Source organism: Myotis myotis, unplaced genomic scaffold (genome assembly GCF_014108235.1).
Source record: "Myotis myotis isolate mMyoMyo1 unplaced genomic scaffold, mMyoMyo1.p scaffold_m19_p_14, whole genome shotgun sequence".
In the NCBI taxonomy this organism is placed as follows: domain Eukaryota; kingdom Metazoa; phylum Chordata; class Mammalia; order Chiroptera; family Vespertilionidae; genus Myotis; species Myotis myotis.
This window is the reverse complement of record NW_023416318.1, coordinates 32,526,915-32,540,271: the sequence shown is the minus strand read 5'-3', so window position 1 is coordinate 32,540,271 and position 13,357 is coordinate 32,526,915. Positions and strand designations below refer to the sequence as shown.

At 38.7% G+C, this 13,357-nt stretch overlaps 1 long non-coding RNA gene across 4 annotated transcripts in view; it reads left to right on the top strand.

The window, feature by feature from the left end:
* LOC118669047 overlaps positions 1 to 9,867 on the top strand; it is an 80,191-nt gene extending 70,324 nt beyond the window's left edge. Inside the window, exon 9 of one of the 4 annotated variants that reach the window (XR_004971849.1) lies at positions 9,628 to 9,867. This is a non-coding gene — a long non-coding RNA (uncharacterized LOC118669047). The remainder of the gene's footprint in view (positions 1 to 9,627) is intronic. The other 3 variants (XR_004971846.1, XR_004971847.1, XR_004971848.1) reach the window with 3 other exon arrangements.
* Positions 9,868 to 13,357: the final 3,490 nt, after the last annotated feature.

Sequence of the window (13,357 nt, the reverse complement as noted above, 5' to 3'; positions counted from 1 at the left end):
ATATTGTATTATATTGTGTGTTCACCATACCAGGGCAAGTCTCCTTCCATCACCATTTATCCCCCTATCCTCCTTCACTTCTCCACACACCCCTTCCCTTAACTGTTTATTGAAAATGTTTGACTTTTATTTTTAAACCTGGACTAGACTTCAAGTTTTGAAACACCTGGACAATCTTTCAAACTAAAACTAAGATTCCACTTAGCATGACCATGACTGGTTCTATGCACTTAATAGGGGACCAATAGATTATTGAATTGATAAAATTATCGGTAAACACCTTAAGATAGGTTCATGGAATAACCATGTGGCAGGAAGAATTCTAAAGATAGCCCCCAAGATTCCTGACCTCTGGTTATTCAATGAAAACTAATCTAGGCAATGTTGTGAGATTTTACAGATGTAATTTAGTCCCAAGTTAGTTGACCTTAATATACAAAGAGCCTTTTAAAAGCAGAGCTTTTCCTCTGGCCAGTAGAAGTCAGAGAGATCTGAGTGTGAAGACTCGGCATGCCATTTCTGACTTTAAAGGTGGGGATGACCTATTGAGAAGGAATGTGCGTGGCCTCTAGTAGACAGTGGCCCCACTGTAGATGGGGACCTCAGCCACAAGATGCTACTTTCTAACAACAACCCAGGTGAAGTTGGAAGCAGATTCTTTCTGAGAGCCTCCAGGAAAGAGCCCAGTCTGACCAACATTGGATTTTGGCCGTGTCAGACTCTAAGTGGAGCCCAGTTGAACCTGCCCAGACTTCTGGTCTACAGAACTATGAGCTAATAAATGAACATTGTTTTGAGCTAAGTTTGCAGTGATTTCTTACATAGCAATAGAAAACTAATAAGAATGATACCTGAATTCTATTTAAGGAGAGGTTGCATATTTTAAGGCTCAGTTCTAATCAACTATGAAAACTTGCCTGATCACCCCAGAGTGATCCTTTTCTCCTCCCTGGTCCTATAGAACTTTAATCATTCTGGAGTTAGATATCATATAGTATGGCACCTGTGTACTTGACCCTTCTTTTTTAAAATATGTTTTTATTTATTTTAGAGAGAGAGGAAGGGAGAGGGAGAGAGAGATAGAAACATCGAAGACAAAGAAACATCTCTTGGCTGCCTCCTGTACACCCCATACTGCAGTAACCTCTTGGTTCATAGGTCGACGACACTCAACACCGCCTGAGAGGTGCTGGACCTTCCTCCCCCACTCCCCCAAGTGGTCAGCTCCTTGATGACAAGAATCGAATCAAACAGAGGCAGAACTGCCTCAAACAGATTGTCAAGCTACAGCAGGAAGTCCGGGGAGGGTAGGAGGGCAGGAGGGGCGGGGGGGTAAGAGATCAACCGAAGGACTTGTATGCATGCATATAAGCATAACCAATGGACATAAGACACTGGGGGTAGGGGAGGCCAGGGGATTGTCAAGGGCGGGGGAAAAAATGGAGGCATATGTAATACTCTTTGTAATACTTTAAGCAATAAATAAATAAATAAATAAATAAATAAAAATAAAATTGCCAGAGGCATTAAAAAAAAAAAGAATCAAATCAAGTCTACAGTTTCTACTTCTAAGAGTATGGGAGTGACCTGGCCTGTGTGGCTCAATGGTTGAGTGTCGACCTATGAACCAGGAGGTCAGGATTCGATTCCTCGTGAGGGCACATGCCTGGATTGCAGGCCCGATCCCCAGTAGTGGGAATGCAAGAGGCAGCCAATCGATGATTCTCTCTCACCATTGATGTTTCTATCTCTCTCTCCCTCTCCCTCTCCCTTCCTCTCTTTGAAATCAATAAAAAACATATTTAAAAAAAATTTTTTTAAAGAGTATGGGTGTGTAGGAGGAGGTGGTGGGCAAGCCTGGTTTTGAAGAATATTCTCTCAACAAAAGCCAATGAAATGTTGTGAGAAAGAGCAAATGGCTATTGCTTTCTCTCAATAAAGAAGAACCTGGGTCAACATTCAGTTGCTAAGATCAAAGTTACAGATATGAACTGAGTGCCAGCCTGACCAGGGCACTATCCCTACATTTGGACAAACCAGAATGACTAGTCTGATTCATAAAGGTATAATTGAGACCCTTCTCGTTATGAGTCTGTTTTATTCTTAGTGCCAGTTATTACTTCACAACCACGGCTTCATCCTGTCCCTGTTTGTTGCTGAGGCTGTGACCATGGCAGGGCGTAAAGGCCTGGCTTACAAATTACAACGTTCTTTTCTTACGTAATCGTGTAAGAAACAGTCTTACCAGCCTTCAAATGCAATATCCTTTATTTCAGAGAAACGCCTTGTTTCAGAGAAACTCCTCAATGCACATGTATTTCTAATATGAGTGAATTCTATTCTTTTATCTATATGCATGTCCCACTAAAGCAAATACATTTTAGAAGTGCTCAGCACATTTTATACACCTGCAGATGATTCTGGAAGGTGTTGGCAGTGTGCTCACCGTTCTGCGAGGCGTCTGAGGGCCTGCTCTAGGACTGTGAATTCATTTTTCCTTCCTTTCTCCATGGGTAGCCAAGGATGAATTATCCCCCTGTTAGTGCCTTACAGTACCAGAAGGAATGATCAGAAAATCCCTGAAATAGAAGAGTTTTGCTTGGGATCAATGTTTAACCCGAGGTTAGAAAGCCTGGTTTTAGGAAACTGTCATGACACCCAGTGGTGATTTTATTTGATAAGTCTCAGAAACTAAACCAAATGCAGTTTTCTTTTTCTTATTTTCAGATGAAGAAAAAAAAAAAAAGACTTGAAAATTTACTAGCAATATTTTCACTAGATTTCCTTGGCCTTATCATGTGCACTAACTCAGAAAGTATCTCGAACTCCTCCTACTCCACCTCCCCTCCCCCCAAAACATCACATTCAAGTCCAAATCCAGGATGTTCAATCTCCAAAATATCTTTCAAAACCATCCTTGTTTCTCCATCGTTATCCTCACTGCCCTGAGTAAGTTTCCCAGTCTCCCAGCCTCTCTCTCCTGCAAAATAGACCTGAGATGATTTTCCTAAAACATCAATCTAGTCATGCCATTCACTGTTTTGCTTACAGTCCTCTGTCCCTTTGCCATCAGGGCACACTTCAAACTCCCACACCAGACAGGTTGTGCCTTTGCCTATGTCTCCAACCACATCCTTTCCTTTTTCAGTGTTTCTCAAAGTGAAGTCTTTACACTGTCCCCAAGAAAATCACTACCTATTAAAGTTACAGATTCCTGAATCCTGTCATTTAAAATCAGGACTGTTTAAGAAAATCTGGAGCATTATCATTTCTAACTATTTATCGAGTGGTTAAAAACGGATGGCATAGTGTCCCAAGAAATGGTATTAATTTATTTTCCATTGAAAATAGAACAACAACAACAAAAAAAAAAAAACCCACACCCCGACCTGTTTTCAGAGAAGACAATAGGCTAAAGCAGTGATTTTCAACTTTTTTCATCTCATGGCACACATAGATGGACCCTAGATTCCTCCTGAGTCACCAGTGGAAGGAAAGCTTTGCCAATCTTCTTTGGACTTTGAGTAAGAAATAAATTTTTGATGTGTTATAGTCATTGTACATATTAATTTTCCAGGGCTGCCATAACTAAAATTTTGTGGCATACAAAAAATATAATATACATTATATGTAATATAATCTGATGAAATATAATCTGACAAGAAATAGGTATAATTTTGATTCATTCACACTGGATGGTTATTGTTGTGTTGGCTATTGTTATTTTTTAAATTTGACAATCTAAGGGGAAAGAGGTTGGTGCCCATGACTAAATAGTCAGGTACTGCATGTTTTAAAAATTCTTGCAGAACACCAGTTGAAAATCACTGGGCTAGATGTGTGTGCGCGCGTGTGTGTGTGTGTGTGTGTGTGTGTGTGTGTGTGTGTGTGTGTTTGTGTATGGTGGAAGGGTTAGAATGATTGTCGAGGGAGAGTCTGAAAAGTTGGCATTTGATACAAAAAGTGCTCTGGAATAAATATGAATTCAAGCAGTGAGTTTTTCAGTGTTTTCTAATGTTCCCCTAAGGTTTGCTCAAGAGTTTTATTTTCATTGGAAATTATATTTTAACAGAAGTATAAAATAATGCATGTTCAATGATGAAAGCAAAACCATTAAAAAAATCTCAAAAGGGCTAAAAGTAGCACAAGGAAAAAAAATCAACATGTATTTTTTTAAACAATGGAAAGAATTCCCATTTGTTTGTAATTAAATACTTATAAAACCCTGCTTTCCACAAAGGTATAAATAAATCTCTTACTATTCATATTAAGAGACAATCTGGATCATTGGGAAGCTATACTTATTTGTTTTAACCGAATCTTCAAGAAAATTAGTTTTGTGACAGAGAAAATAGTGTAACCCAATATTCCATGGCCGCCTAACCTGATAACAAAGGAGGCTGGGGGGAAGGTCAAATGTATTTCCTAAGTCTTTCTATTCTCAAAAATAACCATCTTAAAATAATGTCCCCCAAGGCATATTTTGGGGTGGCAAACTCTGCTCCTCAAATATTTTACTCATGCATGATTTTATAACATCATGCATTGTGTGTCAGAATATATTGGTTCATTGAGAAATGCAGATCTTCCAAATGTTGACACATGTCATTATACAACCCACCCCCCTCCCCCCCCCCAAAAAAATCACATTCATTAATGTCATCACCTATTCTATTGGAAAGGTCTTCTTTAAATACTGGGAAGTTGTCATGTTTACAGTGGCAGACATAAGGTTTTAAATTCTCATTTCCACATGAAAGCCTAAATTTTATCACTGGCAACAAATACTGTCAATTATTTTCATTGACGTGACAGGCCCACTAGATTCATCTTTAAGAAAATGTTTCCTAAATATCCAAGTTTCAATAACTACAATTTTTCTATCTGTCATTCTTCTAAGTCAAAATGGCATTCCATGAAAAAAGAAGTTAGTTCAGCTTGCAAACCAAAGAACAAGTGCTTTTCCTCAAGACAACCCCTGTTACAACATGCAGCACCAGGGCTTTCTGTACACAACCCATCTCATCACACAGATGTTAAAAAGATGTGTACTCGAGGGTTAAGACTGAACAAAATGAAGAATTTGTGTTGTTTCACCAAGAACATTCTTAAGTGAAACTGGCATCTTAAATTTTATTTACTTATTTGTCTGTTTACATATTTATTTTTTTTACAGGCAGTCTTTGGCAGTGAACAATAGAATCACTATTATAGTTTGGTGCTTTCATTACTAAGGCACCAGTGGTTTTACCCACCAGTGCTTCTGTACCATCAGTACAAATATCAACATAATGAAAAAGGCAAATAATGTTATAGTATTATTAGGAAAATAGTTTTGACCTGAAAGGGTTTTGGTGAGTCCAAGGGGAGGCAGACCATACACTGAGACCCACTGTCACAGAAAATTACCATATTTACTGACAAAGAATCTTTAATGTCTGAAACAGAATGTTGGAGTAGATCATTGATTAATCTACCCTTTAAAATTTTTTTATTTTTCAATTATAGTTTACATTCAGTATTATTTTATATTAGTCCCAGGTGTACAGCAGTGTTTAGACAATCATATACTTTACAAAGTGTTCCCCCCATTATTTCTAGTACCTACCTGCCACTGTATACAGTTATTACAATATTATTGACTATATTCCCTGTGCTGTACTTCACATTCCTGGGACTATTTTGTAACTGCCAATTTGTTCTTTTTAATCCCTTCATCTTTCACCCCTCCCCTCTGGCAACCAACAGTCTGCTCTCAGCATCCATGAGTCTGTTTCAATTTTGTTTCTTCATTTATTTTATTCCTTAGATTCCATCTGTATATATAAAAGCCAAGCGACTGGAATGCCAGAACGACAGGTTGCTATGACATGCACTGTAGCTGGCCAACCGGCCTGATCGGGGTGGTGGCAGCTCCTCCCCCCGGCTGGCCCCACCCAAACTGGGGGCCCCTGCAGCCCCTCTCCCCTGCCAGCCCGCCCGATATGCCCCCATTGGGGCAGGCCGGCTGGACCCCATCGTGCATGAATTCATGCACCAGGCCTCTAGTATATAAATAAAATCATATGGTACTTGTCTTTCTCTGATTGACTTATTTCATTTAGTATTATACCCTCTAGGTTCATCCATGCTGTGCAAATGGGAAGATTTCATTCTTTTTTGTGGCTAATATTCCATTGTATACATGTACCACAGCTTTTTTATCCACTCATCTATTGATGGGCATTTAGGTTGCTTCCATATCTCGGCTATTGTAAATGATGCTGCATTGAATATAGGGGTGCATATATTCTGTACAATTAGTGCTTGAATGTGCCCTGACCAGGAATCAAACCCACATCCTGGGCACACTGGGATGATGTTTTAAGTGACTGAGCTGCCTGGCCAGAGCCTATCTAGTCTTCATTTGGTTATTTGGGTTGATTTTTCCATAAATTTGGTCCTGGGAGGAGGTGAGTGTAACTTCTACCTACCTCACTGCCATCTTAGATCCCTAGATATATATCTATCTAATAGGGTGACTACTATTAAAATCACAGAATGAGAAAACAAAGGATTTAAGTACTAATTTAACTTTTTAAATGTGCTTAAAAATAAACTTAGGGTAAAAAATTTGGAGACTTTAAAGTTAGATTCGTTATTTACATTTTTGTTTTTAAGCATTAATAGTTCTATTAGTGCCCTAACCGGTTTGGCTCAGTGGATAGAGCGTCGGCCTGCGGACTGAAGGGTCCCAGGTTCGATTCCGGTCAAGGGCATGTACCTTGGTTGCGGGCACATCCCCAGTGGGGGTGTGCAGGAGGCAGCTGATCAATGTTTCTCTCTCATCAATGTTTCTAACTCTCTATTCCTCTCCCTTCCTCTCTGTAAAAAATCAAAATATATATTTTAAAAAATAGTTCTATTAGTGAAATAGCTTTCTCTCTCTTGCTAGTTATTACCTACAAATTTATTAATGTGAAAGGATTTGAAATGTCATTTCTCCAAAGAAGATATACAAATGGCCAATAAGAATATGAAAAGATGTTCAACATCATTAGTCATCAGGGAAATACAATGAGATACCATTTCACATCAGTAGGGTGGCTAGAAATCAGAAAGTCAGAAAATAACAAGTATTGCAAAATATGAGGAGAAATCAGAATCCTTATACACTGCTGATGAGTCTAAAATGGTCCAGTTACTTTGGAAAACATTCTGGCAGTTCCTCAAACAATTAAACATAGAGTTATCATATGATCCAGCAATTCCACATCTAGGTATATACCCCAAAGAAATAAAAATATATGTCTACACAAAAACTTGTTTATGAATGTTCATAGTAGCATCATTCATAATAGCCAAAAGTTCGAAATGACCCAAATGTCTGTCAACAGATAGACAGTAGATAAACAAAAGTGGTATATCCATACAATGGAAAATGATTTGACCCTAAAAAAGGAATGAAGTACTGATACATGCAATAACATGGATGAACCTTGAAAACATAAGGTTAACTGAGAGAAGCCAATCACAAAAGACCGCATATTACATATTCCGCTCATAGGAAAGTCCAAAATCGGGACATCTATAGAGACAAAATGTTGATTAGTAGTTGGGGGGCGGGGTGTGAGGAGTATGCAGGTATAAGTGATAGCTAAAGGATAAGGGGTTTCTTCTTGAGACGATGAAAATGTTCTAAAATGACTGTGGTGATGGTTGCACAACTCTGTGAATATACTATAAACCACTGAATAGTATACTTTAGGTTGGTAAATTGTATAGAATGTGAATTATATCAGTAAAGCTGTTCTCCAAAATTAACCATGAGAAAAAAGTTTTAGATAATTTTATAGATGGGCAGACTGAAGCCCCAGAGAGAGAGGTGATTGACCTAAAGTCACACAAAAGCTGGGACAGGGACCCAGGTTTCTGATTCCTGAAGTAGAGTGCATTTCATCCCCCAGAATAGTATACAATACCCCTTTCACTTCTGAAAAAAAATTCCAATGATCATACCAAATGCATTCAAACTAGAGTCAGCCTAGGAGGTGAAAAGAAAAGTACTCTATCTACAGTTCTGCTCTGAACAATGTCACTCTTTGTGGAAAGAAATGGGAAACTGAGCAGAATAAGAGAGGAGAAATAGAACTCACCATCTCACTTTAAACACTAAACCTTTTATGGGCGGGCTTATAAGTGGTCACACCAGTTGTGTAGGCTTTTATCAGAAATGAATGAGGCAAATCTAAGGCCCACCACAAATCCCACCTTCTCCATAAAATATTCCCAAATAACTTCTGTCCTAACAGTCCATTATATTTATTATACATGTTGGCAATTTTTATATTTCATTTTAACTATAATTTATCTTTTTTATACAGGGTGGAGCAAAAGTAGGTTTATCATTGTGAGTGCATGAAACAAAGTTTATTCCTGTATTAGTCTTTATTAATTATTGTATTATTTTCCATACAAACTGTAAACCTACATTTGTTCAACCCTGTATATTCTTCCATGTTTCATCCTTAGATACTTGACTCATGTAAGTTTTATCTTCTTGAAAAGATTGTTACTTTTTCCCATTATTTTCCACTTCTTCATACTCAAAACTTACTTATACACAGTGATACAATAATCAGTAATTCAACTGAATTAGTCCGTTTGCCTTTAATAATTTGAGATATTTGGTATTATCAGTGCAGTAAAAGAATTATAAGTAAATCTAGAAATACATTAGTAATTCCATGGATAATGGTTCCCTTTGAATTTACTAACTTATAATTCATGTATGTAGTTTTTTAACGTTGCATAGGCTTTTATCAGAAATGAGTGAGGCAAATCTTTAATCTTTATGCCTCTAGTTGGTGAATCATATAGACAAATTTGAATTCTGTTTCTAATGCTAGTTAAGTTTCAAGGGCCAACTGCTGGTAAAAGAAATGACCAATCATTTAAACTGCTAAAAGATAAACTGATGCATATCAAAAATCTTACGAGTTTATTTGAGCAAAAAGTCCATTCAAACTAGAAAGTGTTCCACCACTAGAGCCGGAAAAAGATTTCAGAGAGAAGAGGCAGAAGCAAAGCAAGGAATTATTTGATTGGCTACAGATTAAACAGTTGCCTTATTTCGGAAAGCCTGGGTGGCAGTTTGTGGTTGGTTGTCTTTAGGTTTGGATTTCTTAACCTTGAAGCATTTACAAGATTGGGTTTTATGTGCTTACATAATGCCACTAAGGCATTAGAACCACCTCAGTCTAAGAGCCTCCTTGTTTAAATAATTTAACAATAGCTATTTCTGGATTGCATTTTTTTAAGAAAGAAGATATTATGTAGCTCATCATTCCAAATAGTTATCCTAAAGGGCAGGGCTTTAGAAAAGGTCTGAATTAAAACAAATATTTTTTAAAATGTGTACCAGTTAGGGATTGACTGTAGCTACATGTAATAAGGTACAGTGGTAGCTTATCCAAATAGGATTGGAATATTTTCAAACAGCAAGAAGTCTAGAAGCAGGGAGGGTTGCCAGCTTTAGCAAATAAAAATACAGGACATCAGTTAATTTGAATTTCAGTTAAACAATCTTTTAGTCTAAGTATGTTTTATGCACCACTTAAATTGGGCAACCTGTGTTCTATTTTGCAGTCTTAGAAGTAGGCTGTCCAGGATGTGTCAGCAAGCTTCTTCTAACATCCTATCCTATCATCCTTCCTTTGTGGCGTTTGTCCTTATAACTGCAAGATGGATGCTGTACCTGGAGGCATCAAATCTATGTTCTCGGCAGGAAGAATGAGGGAAAGAAATGGTAAGACAATAATCCTCTCATCCAACACAATTTTACAATAAGGTTTCCTCCCTGATCTAAGTGTATTATGTGCATTATTTTCTTACCAAGAGACAATTAACTAATACTGGACATGGATACCTTTCTCGACCTCTTCAAACAATTAGCATCGAATTATTCTTGTGGAAGTTTAAAAGGAAATCACGAACAAACGCTATTCAATTACAATAATTTTTTCTCTCTATTTAATAGTGGTCTTACAAACATGTCTGTAACAGCCTGGCCGATTGAGGCTCAGTGGTTGAGTGTCAACCTATTAACCAGGAGCGTTTGATTCCCAGGCATATGCCTGGGTTGCGCTCGGCCCCCAGTCGGGGGCGTGCAGGAGGCAGTTGATCAATCATTCTCTCATCATTGATGTTCTATCGCTATCTCCCTCTCCCTTCTTCTCTGAAGTCAATAAAAATATATTTTAAAAAATAAACACTATTGGTTCATTTTTCTTGTTAAACCAGTAGGAGTTTCACAATTTTTATGGGACATTTTCTCTCAAAAACAAAAGCAGTTGTTTACCTAATTTGAGACTATCAAAAGCAGTATCACATGGTGACCTTAGCCACATTAATTTTTCTGAACCAGTAGAGAAGTATAGGTAAAATAAGAATATAATTTTCACCGTAACTAATGCATTTCCAGTAATTATTACTATGTAGATGAATTCTCAAAGGAAAATAGAAACTTAGTTTTACCAAGCTTTTTTATTTTGTTTTTAAAACTTGACTGCTTGTCTGTCTTTATTAAGGTAATACTTGATTTCTTCTCCCCTAAAAATATAAGATTTCTTCTCCCTTAAAATACAAGATTCATGTCCAACTGAATAAAAAGCATAATTATTTTGTCAGGGTCTAATGAAAATGAACATTTCCTCAATTTCTTGGAGTGGGATAGTTTTTACAAGCTCTACAAAAGACATCTTTCAGATAAGGTCACACCAAATAGAAGTTTTGCTCATTGGATTAAAAATAGATCAGCTCAGTGACTCAGCAGGTAGCTTATTGCAGTTGCCCACTGAGAACATCCTAATTCTTCCTTGTACTACATCACAGTGAAGTACTCATGTGGCTTTATGGGGATTAGCTTATTCAGCTATTAGAAATAAGATCATAGTATATCTAGGACATTCTGTGAGATACAATGCACTGAGAGTATTATGGGTCAAATTCTGGTTAAGTATATATAAGCACATATTCAACATAACCATTTAAATTTATTTTTAATGAGAGGATCAGGGGTCAAATAATGGTTAAGTGTAAGAAAGCATATATTTGAAGATTTATGTTCCTTTTAATAAATTTACAGTAAGACAGCTAAATTGAAAGTGTATGGCGGAATTAGGTTACAGAGTACTTGACTGTGCTGATTTTTAGAGCAATGCCTGTTTCATTATTCTGTGAACTTTCCTACCTGACTTCCCTTCCCCCCTGCCATATGGGAAACCTCAGGGGGCTTTAATGTCTTTTCATTTTTATTACTCAGATTCAGACAGTGACCAAGTCACTTCCAGCCTTGGAACAATCAGGGCTGGTCTTACAAATGAAATTGGTAGTTCTCCTGACCTTGACATGAGAAATAGAAGGCCTACCTTCCCCCAAAATATTTCCCTCCACATTATTGGCTATTGATAGGGAAATTTTAAGTTAATACCTTTTATTAACATATATATATATGTATATATATAATATTTTATTGATTTTTTTTACAGAGAGGAAGGGAGAGGAATAGAGAGTTAGAAACATGGATGAGAGAGAAACATCTATCAGCTGCCTCCTGCACACCCCTTACTAGGGATATGCCCGCAACTAAGGTACATGCCCTTGGCCAGAATTGAACCCGGGACCCTTCAGTCCACAGGCCGACACTCTATCCACTGAGCCAAACCGGTAAGGGCTAACATATGTTTCTATATCTGGCATCCATCCACTTGAAAATCACCCTTGTACAGTCACCATATGTCAGGATGCTGGAGAAACAATCAGTAAAACTAGGTCTTGACCCTCTAAGGGCTCCATTTAGCTCCTGATTTATCAGGTCCTTGAGTAAATAAATAGGTAAGTTTTTATGTGGGGAAAAAAGAAGAGTAAAAAGGTAGTGTTGCAGAATTTACCAGGCAACCAGAAAATGCACAAGGTGTACTCGGAGAGTTAGGAAAAAACCCTTTATTTAAAGCAGCGCTGCTGGCTCAGGGGATTCGAAGATCCAAAGCCTGAACAGCTAATACAATGAGATCACCCCTTATGTATTCCTAAATTTCTCTGTTTCCTACCTGTTTCCTAACTACCAGGCTTTTGTGGTAGTTAGCCCCTCCTGAGTCAGTTGGAATGGGGAAGTTAGATTGTATCTAAATGCCTGGTTTAGGTGGTGCCAGCTACACACACACATACACACACACACACACACACACACACCCTGGCCAAGCTGCCAAATTTCCAGCCTGTGGCCCCTGCAAACTGGGAGTACCCAGAACAGACTATTGCCTATGGAAGGGGCAGTGACTTAATTATAGGCTAACAAGAATGTGCACTAGGGCCCTAGCTGGTTTGGCTCAGTGGATGGAGTGTCGGCCTGCAGACTGAAGGGTCCCAGGTTCGGTTCCAGTCGGGGGCACATGCCCGGGTTGTGGGCTCAATCCCCAGTAGGGGGCGTACAGAAGGCAGCCGATCAATGATTCTCTCTCGTCATTGATGTTTCTATCTCTCTCTCCATCTCCCTTCCTCTCTGAAATCAATAAAAATATATATTTTTTAAAAATGTGCACTAGTGCCGAAACCAGTTTGGCTCAGTGGATAGAGCGTCGGCCTGTGGGCTGAAGGGTCCCAGGTTCGATTCCGGTCAAGGGCATGTACCTGGGTTGCGGGCACATCCCCAGTGGGAGATGTGCGGGAGGCAGCTGATCGATGTTTCTCTCTCATCGTTGTTTCTAGCTTTCTATCTCTCTCCCTTCCTCTCTGTGAAAAATCAATAAAATATATTTTTAAAAAAATGTGCACTAGGACACCATTCACTGTCACAGATTCAGATCGCTAGGGAACCCCCCCCCCCCCCCCGCCCCAGGTTGCCCCCTATATTCCTCCTCATTAGGAAGGTGGAAGAATCAGGTCTTGCATGGCTCTGCCCTGGAGAGGCAGCCAGGATAGCAGGCCAGGAAGAAGGAGCAGCTTAATGGTGGTAGGGACTTTGAAGGGAGGGGGGAAATCAATGCAGAGGCATTGGGGGGCAGAAAAACAAGTTTTATTTTCATAGAAATTTAACCTAGAGATAACCTTGTAAATACTGCCTGGTTCAGCCCATTCTTCTCTTAGGTCGGGCCCTCAACAAAACAGAGAGGTAGCTGAAATTTGTCTTTGGCAGGCAGTCTAGAGTGGTTATTTTTCCTTCAGAATTGCCAGATTTACCATAACCTCCCCACACTCCCAATCATTTGGGGACCTTTCATCCCTCAGTAAAGCTATTAATTGAAAAAAGGAAATTAATGAAGACTTCATTGATGAAGGTTTAAAGTGAGATCCCTGCTGCCCTGGCTGGTGGTGTTCA